Here is a 13,036-nt window from a genome sequence, read left to right as displayed (position 1 = left end):
TTAAACATCTCCGTAACGCTATCACGGTTACCAAATAACCCTGTGACGAAACGCGCCGCTCTTCTTTGGATCTTCTCTATCTCCTCCGTCAACCCGATCTGGTACGGATCCCACACTGATGAGCAATACTCAAGTATAGGTCGAACGAGTGTTTTGTAAGCCACCTCCTTTGTTGATGGACTACATTTTCTAAGGACTCTCCCAATGAATCTCAACCTGGTACCCGCCTTACCAACAATTAATTTTATATGATCATTCCACTTCAAATCGTTCCGCACGCATACTCCCAGATATTTTACAGAAGTAACTGCCACCAGTGTTTGTTCCGCTATCATATAATCATACAATAAAAGATCCTTCTTTCTATGTATTCGCAATACATTACATTTATCTATGTTAAGTGTCAGTTGCCACTCCCTGCACCAAGTGCCTATCCGCTGCAGATCTTCCTGCATTTCACTGCAATTTTCTAATGCTGCAACTTCTCTGTATACTACAGCATCATCCGCGAAAAGCCACATGGAACTTCCGACACTATCTACTAGGTCATTTATATATATTGTGAAAAGCAATGGTCCCATAACACTCCCCTGTGGCACGCCAGAGGTTACTTTAACGTCTGTAGACGTCTCTCCATTGATAACAACATGCCGTGTTCTGTTTGCTAAAAACTCTTCAATCCAGCCACACAGCTGGTCTGATATTCCGTAGGCTCTTACTTTGTTTATCAGGCGACAGTGCGGAACTGTATCGAACGCCTTCCGGAAGTCAAGAAAAATAGCATCTACCTGGGAGCCTGTATCTAATATTTTCTGGGTCTCATGAACAAATAAAGCGAGTTGGGTCTCACACGATCGCTGTTTCCGGAATCCATGTTGATTCCTACATAGTAGATTCTGGGTTTCCAAAAACGACATGATACTCGAGCAAAACACATGTTCTAAAATTCTACAACAGATCGACGTCAGAGATATAGGTCTATAGTTTTGCGCATCCGCTCGACGACCCTTCTCCTTCTTGAAGACTGGGACTACCTGTGCTCTTTTCCAATCATTTGGAACCTTCCTTTCCTCTAGAGACTTGCGGTACACGGCTGTTAGAAGGGGGGCAAGTTCTTTCGCGTACTCTGTGTAGAATCGAATTGGTATCCCGTCAGGTCCAGTGGACTTCCCTCTGTTGAGTGATTCCAGTTGCTTTTCTATTCCTTGGACACTTATTTCGATGTCAGCCATTTTTTCGTTTGTGCGAGGATTTAGAGAAGGAACTGTAGTGCGGTCTTCCTCTGTGAAACAGCTTTGGAAAAATGTGTTTAGTATTTCAGCTTTACGCGTGTCATCCTCTGTTTCAATGCCTTCATCATCCCGGAGTGTCTGGATATACTGTTTCGAGCCACTTACTGATTTAACGTAAGACCAGAGCTTCCTAGGATTTTCTGTCAAGTCGGTACATAGAACTTTACTTTCGAATTCACTGAACGCTTCACGCATAGCCCTCCTTACGCTAACTTTGACATCGTTTAGCTTCTGTTTGTCTGAGAGGTTTTGGCTGCGTTTAAACTTGGAGTGAAGCTCTCTTTGCTTTCGCAGTAGTTTCCTAACTTTGTTGTTGTACCACGGTGGGTTATTCCCGTCCCTCACAGTTTTACTCGGCACGTACCTGTCTAAAACGCATTTTACGATTGCCTTGAACTTTTTCCATAAACACTCAACATTGTCAGTGTCGGAACAGAAATTTTCGTTTTGATCTGTTAGGTAGTCTGAAATCTGCCTTCTATTACTCTTGCTAAACAGATAAACCTTCCTCCCTTTTTTTATATTCCTATTTGCTTCCATATTCAGGGATGCTGCAATGGCCTTATAATCACTGATTCCCTGTTCTGCACATACAGAGTCGAAAAGTTCGGGTCTGTTTGTTATCAGTAGGTCCAAGAAGTTATCTCCACGAGTCGGTTCTCTGTTTAATTGCTCGAGGTAATTTTCGGATAGTGCACTCAGTATAATGTCACTCGATGCTCTGTCCCTACCACCCGTCCTAAACATCTGAGTGTCCCAGTCTATATCTGGTAAATTGAAATCTCCACCTAAGACTATAACATGCTGGGAAAATTTATGTGAAATGTATTCCAAATTTTCTCTCAGTTGTTCTGCCACTAATGCTGTTGAGTCGGGAGGTCGGTAAAAGGAGCCAATTATTAACCTAGCTCAGTTGTTGAGTGTAACCTCCACCCATAATAATTCACAGGAACTATCCACTTCCACTTCACTACAGGATAAACTACTACTAACAGCGACGAACACTCCACCACCGGTTGCATGCAATCTATCCTTTCTAAACATCGTCTGTACCTTTGTAAAAATTTCGGCAGAATTTATCTCTGGCTTCAGCCAGCTTTCTGTACCTATAACGATTTCAGCTTCGGTGCTTTCTATCAGCGCTTGAAGTTCCGGTACTTTACCAACGCAGCTTCGACAGTTTACAATTACAATACCGATTGCTGCTTGGTCACCGCATGTCCTGACTTTGCCCCGCACCCATTGAGGCTGTTGCCCTTTCTGTACTTGCCCGAGGCCATCTAACCTAAAAAACCGCCCAGCCCACGCCACACAACCCCTACTACCCGTGTAGCCGCTTGTTGCGTGTAGTGGACTCCTGACCTATCTAGCGGAACCCGAAACCCTACTGCTGCGCAAGTCGAGGAATCTGCAGCCCACACGGTCGCAGAACCGTCTCAGCCTCTGATTCAGAGCTTCCACTCGGCTCTGTACCAAAGGTCCGCAGTCAGTCCTGTCGACGATGCTGCAGATGGTGAGCTCTGCTTTCATCCCGCTAGCGAGACTGGCAGTCTTCACCAAATCAGATAGCCACCGGAAGCCAGAGAGGATTTCCTCCGATCCATAGCGACACACATCATTGGTGCCGACATGAGCGACCACCTGCAGATGGGTGCACCCTGTACCCTTTATGGCATCCGGAAGGACCCTTTCCACATCTGGAATGACTCCCCCCGGTATGCACACGGAGTGCACATTGGTTTTCTTCCTCTCTCTTGCTGCCATATCCCTAAGGGGCCCCATTACGCGCCTGACGTTGGAGCTCCCAACTACCAGTAAGCCCACCCTCTGCGACCGCCCGGATCTTGCAGACTGAGGGGCAACCTCTGGAACAGTTGTTTGTTAATTCCGTGTATTTGTGTATAGTACTGAGTTTATTCGCATAAAGTCCAGTACTAAGAAGAGATGTATTTTTAGTAAAATATTTAGGAAACTCTTGTTAATAGTATGTGTAGATACTAACACACTAAATTTCAAAACCTCTAATGACCTGTCTGTGGACAAAAATCGCAAAGTTACTCCAAATTACTTGCTGACTGGGATCGCCTATCTTATTGGCGTATTATGTTTTCTCTTCTTCTTATTATTAAGATCAGTAAATAATTATTTGTCCGTTGTGGTCGTATGTACAAATGTTGAAAGTGAAGATAATAATGAATTAACTGCAACCAGTTGCTTTTATGGGCCTGTAATTTTCCATGATGACATTTCTGATGTCTGGCGTCATATCTTCAAATGTTTACATTTATTTGCGTGTCGTGAAAGTTGTTTCTTTACCAACGGGGTTTAGAAATTTGCAACGGAAGTTTTTAAGAAAGCTGTTGTAAAACGTCGTAAATAGAGAAACAATGTTTATGATGTCTAATTATATGTAAACATCTGAACATGTGGTGAACATAAAATGAATTTACTTTAAAAAAAGTGGTTTGTGGCATAATTTGTCGGCGCGGCGTGTCGGAAAAGGGGACATTGGTATCGGTGCGTTATTCCATATACATTAACATAACGGACACCATAGTTCTCGGTATCGCATCACATAGCGAGCTTAGGTATGTACGTCAATCAGGCCCGTGGGTCACTAAAGACTGTCCATGCCTGGGCTAAATGTTAGTGATATTCTATACAGGGTGTTAAACATAGTATTCCGCATTTTGAGAGGTAGCTAGTATGACTCAAAAAAAAGACAAAAATGTCCAGCAAACATGGTCTCTGAAATGCATGCCTTGGGAGACGTGAGCACTTGTTCATCTTTAACACAGTTCTTCTGCTGCGAGCTCTTTGCTATTATGAGCGACCTAAAGAGTGCAGTAAACATGTGAGGACACATATTCAGTTACTGCGAAACAGCAGAGCTTCTAATGCAGTGGTCATCAAACGTTTTTGACCAAGAGACAAACCGACATTGCAGGCAGGCATCTTGAGCTACGTATGCATCGATCTTGCTATTAGTTGCTAACCTACATAAAACTAGTATGTTAGGAGCTCCCGCTAGATCAACTGTAGAAAGAACGCCATAAGTTGGCCGTATATCCCTTAGTACTGATCGTTAAATGTCGGCACCATTCGGAACACTCTGCGTCGACTCTGTTTCATATTGCTGGCACTCTCAGCGATCCCAAAGTTGTGACAATGTCGAAGTGTTGTTGTGCTGTTTGTGTGAGCGGACGATTAACTGATCAATAATAGTAACTGTACTATGTTCAAATGTCTTATGCAATATGAGACCCGATCACAGACGTTTACTACATGTTTTGAATGCCATTTTCCTTCTACTCATTGTATTGTATTTAATTTCATATTGCTTGCTACAAATATGAACAGCATTTTAAGATGATCGCCTCTATAACGCACATTCACGAATCCCTGTTACCTCCACGTTAATATCTACACTATGGCAGCAGCTTGGTACGTTCGTGCACGCCCGTGAGCTGCCAGTACTGGACGAGAAACAAAAACAGTATTCCCTCTTTCACACCATCTAACACAGCACCAGCTCTACCCTGCGGTAAACGGCCAACTTCACTCAGTTCACATGCGAATGACTCAATGTCAATAAAAATTAAGGAAATTATGAAATATTACGGTCTCCGTAAGTACGAGGGTAACCCCAAAAGTACGGCCTCCTATTTTTTTGTAAGTACAGAACTCTGTTTGTGTGGCAGTTGCTCACACTATTATGAAGAGTGCTTCACGCGCTGTGTGTAAAGATGCGCACGCGGCGCTGAGGCGCTCAGTCTTGGCTTGGCAGCCGTTGAGAAAGTCATGACAACCGTTTTTTGGGATCGGAAAGGGGTGTTGTTGGTCGACTTTATGCCCACTGGGACCCCAATTAGCGCTGACAGGTACTGTGAGACTCTGAAAAAACTCAAACGGGCAATTCAGAACCAGAGGAGAGAAATGTTGAGCAGGAGCGTACACATTCTCCATGACAACGCTCGCCCACACATAGCTCGGCAAACCAGTGCTCTCCTGCAACAGTTTAGTGGAACATAATCACCCACCCACCCTATAGTCCTGACTTGGCACCCAGTGACTATCACCTGCTCCCTAGGTTAAAAGAACACTTGGCCGGAAAGCGATTCAGCTCCAACGACGAGGTGAAAGAAGAGGTTCATAACTTTCTGAACAGCATGGCGGCGAGCTGGTATGACATGGGCGTACAAAAACTGCCACAACATCTACAAAAATGCATCGACAGAAATGGTGATTGTGTCTAAAAATAGCTAAATGTTCAAACTGTAAACTGACGTAAACCATTGTAGAAATAAACAGGTTTATGTACTTATAAAAAATAGGACACCTTAGTTTTGGGATTACCCTCGTATTTTTATTACTGAGCATGCAAGCCACGTTTTTGACTATTTCTTATCCTTCGTCGACGTTTTTGAATTCAGCTGTTAGTCGCTACATGCATGTTGTTCTAAAATAGGTCTGAGAACCATGGGCCGCAGGCATACTTTTTTTCCACGTTTTGGCCGCAGTTTGAAGACCGTTGTTCAATGTAATCTGCTTGCTATTACATACGACTTGCACTTGTGAGCCATCGATAAAGGTGCTCAAAATGGCGTCCATTCGCAGTAGGGCATGCTTCTGTGCGTCATCTTATGGAATCACACCCTCTGAAAATCGCCAGGTTGCTCACGGATGCGCTGGCAGAAACTGATGACGCGTTCCTGTCGTGCTTGTACACCATTATTGGGGACTGAATGCATCAAAGATTGCGAGTGTCCCCACAAGCAAAAATCCGCGACTAACCTGGCGTTTTTCAGAGATTAAGAGACGGGAGAAAAGCATGCCTTACTATTAATGGACACCGTATTGAGTAGTTACTTTAGCGTTGGCTCACTAGTTCACGTCGAATGTAATAGCAAGAAGATTACGCTAGAGGCTCTCTGATTCAGAGTAACAGAAAATGTGTTCTCATTTGCTTACAAACTTGTCATTCGCAGCAGCGAAGATGAACATCGTTCATAGTTCCTAAGGTATTCATTTTGGAGTCCACGTTTACTAGACATTGTTCGCGAGCCACCACCTCTCAAAATATGGAATACTTTTTTTTACACCCTGTGTATACTCCACCACACGACTTACATTAGAATGTAGAGAAATAATGCAGACTGACGCGAACAATTGTAGTTTTAGAATTTGAACCATCCTTAAGAGAAAAAGACGTACATCAGCACATCACCATTTTACGGAGTATCTTCGTAGATAAGTGAATGGCTCTTTATTTGACTAGCTACACGCAGTAGCTTATATTGGACGGCAAATGTTCATCAGAAGCTGGTGTGCCGCAAGGAAGTGTAATGCGACTTCTAATGTTGTACATACACAATGTATCAGATAGCACCAGCAGCAGTACTATCAAATGGTTCAAATGGCTCTGAGCGCTATGGGACTTAACTTCTGAGGTCATCAGTCCCATAGAACTTAGAACTACTTAAACCTAACTAACCTAAGGATATCACACACATCCATGCCCGAGACAGGATTAGAAACCTGCGACAGTAGCGGTCGCGCGGTTCCAGACGGTAGCGCCTAGAACCGCTCGGCCGCTACGGCCGGCTAGTACTATCAAATTGCCCGTTGTGGCTTATGTTGTTTACAGGGAAGTGTCTTCATTGGATGATCAAAGGAAATGCAGAAGGCTTTGGACAAAATTATCGCTTGGGTCAATGGCAGGTAGCTCTTTTTAATGTGTGTGATGTCCATAACAAAGAGAAAGAACCAAATCATTTCCGTTTAAAAAATTGAACGTGAACATCTTGACGTCACATCCTGTGCATCACGTCAGTCGAAAAAGTGTCGGCGTATAGACAAGTTGTTGTACATCGCTGTTACCAAAATGTTGAAAGTTCTTGACAGATTTAGTTGAAACTTTAAACGATACTCTAATAAACAATTTGACAGACATAGGCTATGGTAGTAGGGCATTACACAAGTCGTTTCTCTCATAAATTTTCTTTCTGCTTATACATAATTTTAAACAAAAATTTTATACACATGTGCTGTTTTCTATTCTTCCTCGTAGTTAACAGAAAAGCTCTATTTATGGCTTGTCGGCTAAGTCCCTTGGTGTCACCCTTGACCGTACCCCTTCATATAAATGAAAATAATGCTGTCCAGATAAAAATTTGTAACAGCATTATTACAAAATTATGTGGAACGACATGGGAGCTTCAGAAGTAACTTCGTGCACACTGTCCATAACGCTGATCTTCTCAGCAGCCGAGTTTGTGCCCCGGTGTGACTGAACAGTTGCCACACCAACTTCATCGACGTCCAGTTGACGCTCACTGTGCGGTTAACAACTGGTACAGTCTTACCAACACCCATTTACTGGATTTCTCTGCTAAGCGCCTTTTTATCCAACTCCAATCCGTAGATGCGAGACCTTGCTTAGGGAATGCTGCAAGCTACAGGAGAATCCGGAATTAACCGTACAGGAAGAGATACCAAGTCTACAAAGAAAAGGACTCCGTTCAAGAAATCCACCTTACGGCAAGCAGAACAGCTAGATGCCAGTAATATCGAGGTGAGAAACCTGTGGGATCAGAACAGTCAAATTATTGAAAATCCTGAAGACCGTGAGTGGTTCCGATAGCATTACTGTCATACTGCTGGTACACAACTCCACAGGAAACTATGGGTCAAACTGAACACATCTCGTACTAGTCGCGGCCGATGGGCAGACTCACTTAACAAATGGGGTGCTACAGAGTCTCCGGTTTGTGGCTGTGGGGCTCTGAACTAGACAATCAAGCACAATCGAGATGAATGCCCCTTGCATTCTCATCAGGTGAGTTGGAGCGACCTCATGAAACCTGACTATACAGCTGTTATATACGGATTAGGAACTTGGATATTGATGTTTAGTTAGTTTTATATGTGGCTTTTCTGTATTTTTGTTACATTCATACACTAATTTCATATACCTGTATTTTTGGACAGCATCTGAGTCCATATGAATAAATAAATAAATAACTCTGCTTACCATTAACATAATGATACGGAATCTGAGAGGTCCGAAACTACCTGTTTGCAGATTAAAACCATGCGAAGTTCTATCACTGAAGCTAATATCTTTGCAGATCCAGCAGTGGAGAGGTGTCTCTCTTACTCCGTACCGCAGTGATCCCAAAAGATTTACGCATGCATTTTAATCGACTTTAATTCCCAATTAAGGTTTCGTTTGCAATAACAATAAACAAGCCTCAAGGTCAAGGAGAGGAGAGGAAAATGAAATGGACAGAGAAAGTAGGCGCGAGGAAATGGACGAAGGGAGTGGGAGGGCGGAGATGGACTGGGAGAGGGGTTAGGAGGAGATAGAGAAGGGGGAAGTGAAGATATACAGAGAGAGGGGCAGGAGGGATGGATGGTGAGAGGGGGGAGGAGGAGTAGATGGATAATGAGACAGGGAAAAGGAATGTTTAAAGAGCAGAAAAGGAGATTATGATGTATATCCAATTCCTATACATATGTAGCAATTATGAACCATTGCTCAGTTCGCTTGTAAAATAGTATGGTCGAAAGGGAGAACACGCTGCTACTTACAGAAATCGTCATGGTTTCACGTACAAAATAAGAGAAGTTATTTGGCTTCTTAATGACATACGCCATCAGAAGTGGCTAATGACGTTTATACGTGCTGATTAAGCAGTCCATTAATTAGATGTAAATTGCTGTAGCGCTTAAAACCAATTGCCAGCGTCTGATGCTTTATCAACATTTGTTTCGACGTGTGCTAGCGGCATTCTATTAGAGAGTAAAGTGGTAGACTCCTGCGATATGCGTTAATAGCGGTTTCCACTGATGGATCATAAGCAGCCTCAGTAATAAGTGAATGTGTCCGCTAGAAACGCGATGTCATTGACACTGGCTTTTACCGCATGTGATGCTCCACACTATAGCTGTGGGCAGTTACCAGCGCTGGACTACATTAATGCACGCACAGGACTAATTTAGGCTACGCGCAGAAAATTAACATCGAGATGGCGGAATTGACAGCCTGTCATTCACGAAGAGCGAGCTGCGCTTCAGCAATGGGACTTTATGCTGTGGCGCGAGAATAGAGCGGCGAGCATTTGTTAAACGCATCCGGAACATTCTACGAAAGTGCATCTGTATACAGCCGCTGATAAAGGATACAATGGCCAAACGTTTATGCGCAATGAGGCAACCGGCAGATTGTGACTACTTCTGCATTCCAGACACATAATGAGAAAATGTATAAAGCTGTAATGATTCTAAACACTCTCTTTTTATCGTGTTACTAGCTGACAAACTCGGCATTGCTCGGGTATTCATTTTGCCAATTTTCTATTTGAAACGAAAACAAAAAATGAATTGTGTTTTTAGTGTGATATCCCCGACGGGTTCTGTATGCTGAGCGCAGCTGCTTCGCGTGCCTACACGCGATTTTGTAAATGTCTCTACGGCAACGCCTCTTCATAAATCTTCAGATGGCGACTGCTTTCGTCTACAGCAGTTTGCGTTTCGCAATTGAAAACTGTCAAAGCGCTGCAAGGTGTCAGAGATTTCCATAAATTGACACGACTGTAGGAGTATCTTAGTAGCACAGAATAAGTGTAATAAAACTTCAAGCATGATGCGGCTTTGTTTTTACACATATCAGTGTTTATTACGTCATACAATGGTATGTTTGTGTAGGTACGTTCAACGGCACATGTGTACACTGTCTGCAAACTGTGTTGCGAATAGAGTTAGTAGCAAAGAAACAAAAAATTTAAAAGGTATGCACAATGCGGCAGTTTTTCACGCATCTCACTGTTCATGACGACATATCTCCTGAACTATTAGTGGTACCGTATCCTAATTTTGTAGGTGCATTTTGCTGCGTATGTAGATACTGTCTGCGAAAACTTCTGCGAATAGGGTTAGTAGCACAGAAGTAATAAATTTAAACGTCGTACATGACGTGGCAGTTTTTCAAGCATCTCATTGTTTATGACGTCATCTGAATTATGGTAGTTGGGTGGTTCCTGTTAGCAGACACAATCACGCGCGCGCACACACACACACACACACACACACACACACACACACACACACACACACACACATTTGTACAGTATTTATGGATACTTGTTATAACAGTTTATCACAATAATATAACAAGTCCTGAAATTTGTTTCTCTAATACATGGACATAGTTTATTCACTGAAGCTCCAAAGAAACTGGTATAGGCATGTCTATTGAAGTACATAGACACGTGAAGAGACAGAATATGGCACTGCGGTTGGCAACGCCTATATAAGAGAATAAGTGTCTGTACAGTTGTTAGGTCGGTTACTGCTGCTACAGCGGCATATTATCAAGATTTGAGTTTGAACGTAGTCGGCGCACGAGCGATGGGACACAGCATCTCCGCGGTAGCGATGAAGTGGGGATTTTCTCGTACGACAATTTCACGAGTGTACCGTAAATATCAGGAATCCGGCAAAATATCAAATCTCAGACATCGCTGCAGCCGGTAAAATATCCTGCAAGAACGCGACCGACGAATGAAGAGAATCGCATGACAGAATGTACATCTACATTTACATCTACATGGTTACTCTGCAATTCACACTTAAGTGCCTGTCAGAGGGTTCATAGAACCATTTTCATACTACTTCTCTGCCAGTCCACTCTTGAATGGCGCATGGGAAAAAGGAATACCTAAATCTTTCCGTTCGAGCTCTGATTTCTCTTATTTTATTATGATGATCATTTCCACCTACGTAGGTGCTTATCAATAAAAGCCGGCCGTGGTGGCCAAGCGGTTAAAGGCGCTACAGTCTGGAACCGCGCGGCCGCTACGGTCGCAGGTTCGAATCCTGCCTCGGGCATGGATGTGTGTGATGTCCTTAGGTTAGTTAGGTTTAAGTAGTTCTAAGTTCTAGGGGACTGATGACCTTAGAAGTTAAGTCCCATAGTGCTCAGAGCCATTTGAATCATATCAATAAAATATTATCGCATTCGGAAGAGAAAGTTGGTGACTGAAATTTCGTAAATCAATCTCGGCGCAAAGAAAATCATATCAGCGACACTCTCAACCCTATTGCGCGATAACACGAAACGAGCTGCCCTTCTTTGCACTTTTTCGATGTCCTCCGTCAATCCTACCTGGTAAGGATCCCTCACCGCGCAGCAATATTCCAGCAGAGCACGGACAAGTGTAATGTAGGCTGTCTCTTTAGCGGGTTTGTCACATCTTCTAAGTGTTCTGCCAACAAAGCACAGTCTTTCTTTCACCCTCCCCACAATATTATCTATGTGGTCTTTCCAATTTAAGTTGCTTGTAATTGTAATTCCTAGGTATTTAGTCGAATTGACAGCCCTTAGATTTGTGCAATTTATCGTATACCCAAAATTTATCGGATTTCTTTTAGTACGCATGTGGATAACCTCGCACTTTTCTTTGTTTAGTGCCAATTGCCACTTTCCAAACCATACAGAAATTCTCACTAGACCATTTTGTAATTGGAATTGATTGTCTGATGATTTTACTAGACGGTAAATTACAGAGTCATCTGCAGACAATCTAAGGGGGCTGCTCAGATTATCACCCAGGTCATTTATGTAAATCAGGAACAGCATAGGGCCTACGACACTACCTTGCGGAACGCCTGGTATCACTTCTGTTCTACTCGATGATTTACCGTCTGTCACTACGAACTGTGACCTCTCTGAGAGGAAATCATGAATGCAGTCACACAACTGAGACGATACTCCACATGCATTGCAATTTGATTAATAGTCGCTTGTGAGGAATGGTATCAAAAGCCTCCTGGAAATCTAGGAATATGGAATGGATCTGAGATCCCTTGTCGACACCACTCATTAATTCATGGGAATAAAGAGCTAGTTGCACGAGAACGATATTTTCTGAATCAGTGTTGGTTATGTGTCAATAAGTCATTTTCTTCAAGGAGATTCATAATGTTCGAGTACAGTATATGCTCCAAAATGCTACTGCAAATTGAGGTCAGTGATATGGATAACCCTTCCGCAGATTGCTGCAGATTTCAATGTTGGGTCTTCAAAAAGTGTCAGCGTACGAACAATTCAACGAAACATCATCGATATGGGCTTATAGTCGGACGAGTGTCCTTTTCAATTGTATCGAACGGATGGACGTGTACGGGTATGGAGACAATCTCATGAATCCATGGACACTGCATATCAGTAGCGGACTGTTCAAGCTGATGGAGGCTCTGTAATGGTGTGTGGCGTGTGCAGTTGGAGTGATATGGGACACCTGACACGTCTAGATACGATTCTAGCAGGTGACACGTACGCAAGCATTTTGTCTGATCGCCTGCATCATTTCATGTCAGTTGTGCATGCCGACGGACTTGGGAAATTCCAGCAGGACAATGCGACACTCCGCGTCCAGAATTGCTACAGATTGGCTTCAGGAACACTCTCCTGAGTTTGAACACTGCCGCTGGCCACCAAGCTTCCCAGTCATGAACATTATTGAGCATATCTGGGATGCCTTGCGACGTGTTATCAGAAGAGATCTTCACCCCCTCGTACTCTTACGGATTTATGGACAGTCCTGCAGGATTCAAGGTGTCAGTTCCCCCAGCACTAATTCAGACATTAGTAGAGTCCACACCACGTCGTGTTCCGGCACTTCTGCGTGCTCGCGGGGACCCTACACCCTATTGGGCAGGTGTACTAATTTCTTTGGCTC

The sequence above is a fragment of the Schistocerca cancellata genome, chromosome 1 (assembly GCF_023864275.1).
Source record: "Schistocerca cancellata isolate TAMUIC-IGC-003103 chromosome 1, iqSchCanc2.1, whole genome shotgun sequence".
NCBI lineage: Eukaryota > Metazoa > Arthropoda > Insecta > Orthoptera > Acrididae > Schistocerca > Schistocerca cancellata.
This window is presented reverse-complemented; position numbering follows the sequence as displayed.